At 35.7% G+C, this 7,744-nt stretch overlaps 1 non-coding gene across 1 annotated transcript; it reads right to left on the bottom strand.

Annotated features, from left to right (window-relative positions):
• Positions 1–6,013: 6,013 nt before the first annotated feature.
• TRNAW-CCA (transfer RNA tryptophan (anticodon CCA)) lies at positions 6,014–6,086 on the bottom strand. The gene has a single exon. It is a non-coding gene; the product is annotated as a tRNA-Trp (tRNA).
• Between the last annotated feature and the right edge of the window lie 1,658 nt (positions 6,087–7,744).

Genomic DNA, 7,744 nt, shown 5'->3' with positions numbered 1-7,744 from the left:
CAAGTATAGGAAAATACCTCAGGATAAATTTAAGCTACACAATGTTGGTAAAATATATGGAATTTGTTTTGATAAAAATATATACAAAGGGGCTTCCCTGGTGGTGAAGTGGTTGAGAGTCCGCCTGCCGATGCAGGGGACACGTGTTCGTGCCCCGGTCCGGGAAGATCCCACATGCCGCGGAGCGGCTGGGCGTGTGAGCCATGGCCGCTGAGCCTGCACGTCCGGAGCCTGTGCTCCACAATGGGAGAGGCCACAACAGTGAGAGGCCCGCGTAGCGCAAAAAAAGAAAAAAAAAAAAAAAATATATATATATACACACACACACACACACAAGGATAATTTACATTGTCAGGAGCTGAACTGAGAGAGAGAGCTGAGCCATCAAGTGTGCGAGTAGTGCATTAAACAGCAAACCCAAAATGAAAGTGTTAAACCTTTAACTACTTACTGCTATGATATAAGCTAGAGTCTGAAATAGGGTAGAGCTCCAAGTCCCCCTTTCACTTCTCCAGAATGGCACGTTAGTCTGGTGTCAGGTGGATTAACACAGAAGCAAGGGTTGGGTCACTCAGGGTTTGAGGAAGCCCTTAACAAAAGGCGCTGGCAGTTTCACGGACCTTGGGTTGGGAGGAGAGCAAAGGTAAAGGACTAGGAGTGAACAAGTACTGGGTCAGACTGGGTAAAACTGCCTTCAGGTTTTCTGCCTCTTACTCCCTAAGGAGGTCACAGCAGAGGTACCTCTACCCAAGGCCCCAGATGAAGACCTGGGAAAGAAGATGCCTGGGCTATCTTCTCTTTCTTCAGGTCCCTGTTCTAATATCACCTTATCGAGGAGGCCTTCCCTTAACCTACTGAAATAGCAACATCTTTTTTCCCTTTCACTGCAATTGATAACCCCTTACTCTACTTAAGTTTTCTCCATGGGTTTTGGTGACAATATTAATCAAATAATTAATCCCACATTCTTTTTCTAAATTTTCTATTAAAATGTTACTATAGTTAAGTATTTTTTACATAGGATTTCTAATGAATAAAATGGTTGTGTTAAAAACCAGAACAAGTGTTCAACAATTTCCTTTGAGTTCATGTTCTTCCAGTATACATTTTAACTAAGATGAGGCCATTTCTAATTTTCTTAGTGGTCAATATATGGAACTAAAGTTTACCTTTAAGTAAAATATAATTATTATAGGGAAAAAACTAATTTATGAGATATTTTGTTCAGTTGAAACAAACTCCTCAAACGTTTCACTCATTCAGCCATTCATTCAGCCATTTATATGCAGAATATTTTCATTATGTTCATTTTATATATAAGGTTCTAAGTTAGCCATCCCATATGCAAAGTTAAATAAAGCATAGCCCTTGTCCTTACCTCTACCAGAACTTGATGTCTAAATCTAATCATAATTTTGATCTAATCAATAAAGCAGGCCCAGATAAACTATCTTCATTAGCAGCAGTATTAAAATGACCTTATATGTTATGTTTTTTGCAGGAGATGATTGTCTTTAAGTGATTTTCTAATGATTCTGATTTTTCAGCAATTCAGATGATGTTTCCTAATTCCACATCAGTGAAGTTGGATATTATCCTTTATGTTTTTCCCTTGCAGGAAACTGCTTTGAGGCCATTTAGAAGGAGACTAATTTGTTCTTGCAATATCTTGCCAAGCTAATTGACATAATTTTCTTCTACTTATATCTTTTGCAAGATGGATACATTCATATTTCGAGAACCTAAACTTACACAATATTTGCTGTAATTATTAAATCATAAAGAACAGGACTACTTGCACTATTTTTCTTAAGGAGGACTAAATTCATATCCAGTTGACTTTGCAAATAAATAGACTAATAACAGAAAACGTGTGCATTTTCTTCACTGATTAGATTTTCTATTCTTCTTCCATGGAGAATTTCTTTAAAGCAGTGATAAGTCCTAACAACTAGATCATTGTATTAGGTATTTTAATGTACAAGAACATAAAGTTATGTTAGGTAGGTTAGATATTTTATATAACGTATGTTCTCGTTATAGAGAATATATTTTCAAGTGCTTTGACAGCTGATTTCCCTATTTTAGAGAAGACAGGAAATTTGGCAAATCAAGGAATAATCAAGCAATTTTAATTACCATCCATACTGAAATAAGTTTGCTTGATTTATTTTTTTAACTTGTCAGTTTATATCTGTATCATTGAAAGATATCTCAAATTAGATTTTAAGTAGTGATGAAACAGATATTCATTATGACAAGATAACTTGACTACACTATGGTTTGAATCACATCAAAATTGAATATATATATATATATATATAAATTTCAAAAAATTACCAAATGACTTTCTATTTCTATAACTAACTTTTGGGTTTTAATCTCAAGTCAAAATTATCTCCTAGACTCATAATGCCTACTTGTACTTTCCCAGAAACTAAGAAAGAAGATATATAAAAAAGAATGAAACAAGTCCCGTTAATTGTAGAAACTTACAATTTTGTTAGTTATTTTGACAGAGTCACCTAAAATATCACTAATTACTTTAGAATGTGAAAATTATATGAGTTTTTTAGTCAGTATTATAAAAATGTGTTTAACTTAGAAAAAGTAATTGATAAATTTAGAAAGCTGCTAAGAATTTTTCTTATAAGATTATTTTTTATAAGTTTCCTTATTTCCTTAATGTTCGCTAACATATCAAATATAACCAACTGTTTTTAAAATTTTAAAGTAGATGTAAAGTACTGCACATCAGGTGGTTAGCAACAAATTATCTAATCAAAACAACTATATAAAAGACAAAAAAAGGAGCGTGTAGGTAAAATAGTCAATTTTATACTTTGATGTTAGCTTCGGTTAGATGAAATGATACAAAAAGGAAAATTGGAAAAGAACATATGGTACATCAGAACTCATCAAGAAAAAAGTTAATGACTCTGAAGATTAGAGACAGAAGTCTAAGCTACCCAATTTAGATAACTGGTCAAAATGCTGCTAAGAATTCTAAATCACATTATTAAATTCGGGATAGTTTTGTGAAAAAAGAAAACCATCAGCACTGCATGCAGACTTTTAATAGAGCTTTTCTATAAACCTTATTCTTTTATATTTATGTAGTCTACACATTATAATTATTGCTTATAATTTCACTTACAAAGAGTTAAGCCACAGGTAATGTAGAAAAGACACTATAAAAGATCATTCTTGCCTGAATTTATTCTTACTATATAAGTTGAAGAATGGTGATTTTTCTAACTCTATCATTCTTTGACAATGATCAGTTTGCATTCTACTGTAAGAGTCTTCCCTTCTCCCTGAATTTATTTGTTCGCTTGGTTTTTACTGTTACTATGCAAATCATGAATTTTTTTATGTTTGTTGTGATTTTTTTCATTGATCAGATCTCTTTTCACTTATTTTCACAGCATCCTTGGGTAGCAACAAAATCATTTAGAAAACTGTAATGAAGTGAGTCACTTACTCTTTTAAAATATTTAGTATACTGTATATAAGTAACAAATATAATTCTTCCCAATTATTTTAAATTTTATAAGAAAATATTCCCAGTGTTAACTTGATAGTAAAAACTGCTATATATCTGTATTGCCCTGCTGCACATCTCTGGTCTCCACAATAATTTTTTCTAAATACCCATTGTGTTTTAATCCATAACTGTCATTAGTTATTTTGAAGATTTACTTTCCCAAATTTGGCCAACAGTGGGAAATTTTTCAAAACTGGTTCTTGTGTCATTTGTACAGGACCCCTAATTTTTGAGTGTCTGTATACTTTCTGACACAGTAAGATATTCCAGAATCATCTTCTACTTTCCCTGGAATTGGCCATTTCTCTAAGTACTCCTATTTTACTTTTAATAGGGAACAGTATTTAGAAAACAAGATACAGTGGTAAGGTGTGCTCACTGTGGCTGTAGTTCCATTGCTTCTATCCTTTCAGAGTACAGAAGCAGGAATTATGTATTGTAGGGCTGAGCAAATTTGTAAACACAGTGATATTTCTGGGAGCCACGGTTCTCACTATGGGAGAAAAGACAAATAAATATAGAATGGGGAAAGAAAAAATGTTATTGTATTTAGTTGGCATTAGATATATCAGCATAAAATGATAAATTTTTGTCATTTGCATTTATTTTTATGTAAAGAAACCTTTAACTTTTGAACTCATCCCGGTTTTCTCCATTAATAGACTTTCCACTTCTGTTCCCATTAACATGAATGAAAATTTTACAATTGTTTTTAACAGAACATTATTCTCACAAGATGCTTTAGGGTTGAATAAAGATTTTGTAGTCATTAAGTTTGGAAAATACTGTATTCTCTATTTCCTTTCTGGTGATAGATGATACACAGTAGCATTTTAAAGCTCCTAAGAAGTCTAGCGTTAAAAGAGACTATCTAAGCACTTTCCTTAAACTATTTAATCACAGAATCCTTTTCCCATTTAGAAAAAGGAAAATCTAATCAAACTGGCATTACACAGAATACATTTTAAGAAATGTTCTTCTATATCGCTTCTACAGAAGTATGTTCTTGAGTTTGTCAATGCGGCTCCCTTACAAGGGAGCAAAACTAGAGGGAACACATTATTTTCACATGTGCAAACTGTACACAAGGATTATTTGCTGCCTTAGAAAAGGAGAAATCCAAGGATAAATTTTTCTGGCAAGATCCAAAGGAAATTTCAGCCAGAGTCTGCTGATGGGACTCTTCACTGCCTCCGGTTTACAGCTTTAGGTGATGATTCAATAAGGGAACCCTCCTGCCCTGTTGGTGGGAATGTAAAGTGATACAGCCACTATGGAGAACAGTATGGAGGTTCCTTAAAAAACTAAAAATAGAACTACCATACGACCCAGCAATCCCACTACTGGGCATATACACTGAGAAAACCATAATTCAAAAAGACACATGCACCCCAATGTTCATTGCAGCACTATTTACAATAGCCAGGTCATGGAAGCAACCTAAGTGTCCATCAACATATGAATGGATAAAGAAGATGTGGCACATATATACCATGGAATATTACTCAGCCGTAAAAAGGAACGAAATTGGGTCACTTGCAGAGACATGGATGGATCTAGAGTCTGTCATACAAAGTGAAGTAAGTCAGAAAGAGAAAAACAGATATCGTATATTAATGTATATATGTGGAATGTAGAAAAATGGTATAGATGCACCTATTTGCAGGGCAGGAATAGAGACGCAGATGTAAAGAACAAATATGTGGATGGGGGAGGGGGAGTAGGATGAATTGGGAGATTGGGATTGACATATATACACTACCATGTGTGAAAAAGATAGCTAGTTGGAACCTGCTGTATAGTGCAGGGACCTCAGCTCAGTGCTCTATGGTGACCTAGATGGATGGGATGGGGGTAGGGGTGGGAGGGAGGCCCAAGAGGGAGGGGATATATATATATATACACGTATAGCTGATACACTTCATTGTACAGCAGAAATGAATACAACATTGTAAAGCAACTATACCCCAATTTAAAAAATAATATGTGTTTACAGTACTAGTCAGTAGTTTAATAATCCAAAAGCCTTATCCAAAGCCTCTTTTTAATACCAAATCCAGGAGACAAATAAATTGCTGCTTCCTCAGTCTTAAGAACAATTGTCTTTCCTTATTTAACAGCAATCATTTCATTGTAGGAACACTTGGAATTACAATATGACAAATATTACTATATGTCTAAGAGCCGTGTTCACTACACATCTACACATCTGTTGTTGAGAAATTGGTTTCATCCTTGGATAGATAAAGAGTAGTTGGAAATGTAGAAATTGAAGTAGGTATATGTATTATTGCTAAAGACTATGTTCATTATTGTCTTTTTAAAAAATATTTATTTATTTGGCTGCTCCAGGTCTTACTTGTGACACGTGGGACCTTCGTTGCCGTGGGTGGAATCTTCGTTGTGTCATGCAGAATCTTTTAGTTGTGGCATGCTGGATCTTCAGTTGCAGCATGCAGGATATGGTTCCCTGACCAGGGATCGAACCCGGGCCCTCTGCATTTGGAGTGCACAGTCTTAGCCACTGGACCACCAGGGAAGTCCCTCATTATTGTCTCACACAAATTAAAACTCACAGAATTTTTTTGCATATCCTAGATAGACATACAATTTCTTTTGTTAGCTGGATAAACCAGTTCAAGCCAGTATTTCTTAAAACTCCATAATACCTTTAATAAATGAGAGAATACACAATTTAAGTGATCCTGCTTCTTTTACTATTTTGTTTCTCTCCTGGTTTTATATAAAGAAATTAGAAACATATTAAAAATTGTCTAAGTCATTTCTTCAAATTTCTCTCAGTTCTCAATATGCACAAGAGCTCTAAAATTAAGATATCTTTTTTTTTTGCGGTACGCGGACCTCTCACTGTTGTGGCCTCTCCTGCTGCGGAGCACAGGCTCCGGACGCGCAGGCTCAGCGGCCATGGCTCACGGGCCCAGCCGCTCCGCGGCATGTGGGATCTTCCTGGACCGGGGCACGAACACGTGTCCCCTGAATCAGCAGGCGGACTCTCAACACTGCGCCACCAGGGAAGCCCAATTAAGATATCTTGCAGAAATTCATTGATATATGTACTTTTTCTTGATTTTTATACTGCTTTATTTAATACAGGTGGCACTGTATCTTCAGTTCAAAGAAAAAAAAGTGTTTGCTCTGCAACTATTCACTCAGCCCTTTCTATTTGCTAGATATAATCTTAGAGGTTTAGAACACAAAAAGTGAAGAATACATGGGCCCTGCTTATAGTATAGATGCCTGTAGTATAAAAGAAGGCAGGCATGAAATGAGATATATGAGAGGAGATTGTCAGAGGAACCATAAAAATATAATAAATGAAGCATTATGGAGCACAGCAAATGAAGAGATTGATAATACCTATAATGTTCGTAAAAGCTGATGCTTTTCTGAATTAATTTTCAACAATTTCACCTTAACCACCAGCTAAAATCCTGTGAAGACATGATACATTGTATTCTAAAATTCAGGAAAAACACTAATACGTGAATTATAAAATTTCATGAACAGAAATACCACTGTATTTCCTTACATTAAATTCACAATAGTGGCAAAGGTAAAGCCTCTGTGGTGATAGAAGGACCAATGCCGTGGAAGGAGCTGTATTCAATGAGAGACTTGGTATGTAGCATCCTTTTCCTATTTATTCAGTCCTGGTTCAGGACAGGGTTGAGAAGGCAGAGAATGCCATAGACTTAAAACTCAGTTACTTTAGAAGTAAGGTAAAGATGTTGGGTTATATGATTCTTAAAGGGCCCTTGAAGCTTAGGACTTTATATATCTAATCCTAATTCCATTAAGTATGAACAGGTCAGAATGCAGAAGAGGCGAGAATGAGCAGGAGCGGAGCCCAGTAGATCACAGGACTGAATAAATTCTGACAATCAAGTGGAAACAAAGGTGTATTGGCCCCTGTAGGCAAAGGACAGAAGTTATGGGGGGCGGACAGAGCTGGGGAGAGATGTGTAAGAATGAAAAGGCCAGGTGAGGACTCCTATCCAGTCCGTTTTCCATTATCACTAAAAAATGGCAAGAACCTGGATATTACATCAGATACTAAAAAAATCCTATCCTTACTCTGATTTTTCATGCAATAGCACAGGAGAGCCAAACACCTACACTTATACCCCCACTCCTTGTTGAACTGCAAGCACACAGAGCAAGGAGCTGAACAGTCAA

Source organism: Globicephala melas, chromosome 5 (assembly GCF_963455315.2).
Source record: "Globicephala melas chromosome 5, mGloMel1.2, whole genome shotgun sequence".
NCBI lineage: Eukaryota > Metazoa > Chordata > Mammalia > Artiodactyla > Delphinidae > Globicephala > Globicephala melas.
This window is presented reverse-complemented; position numbering and strand designations above follow the sequence as displayed.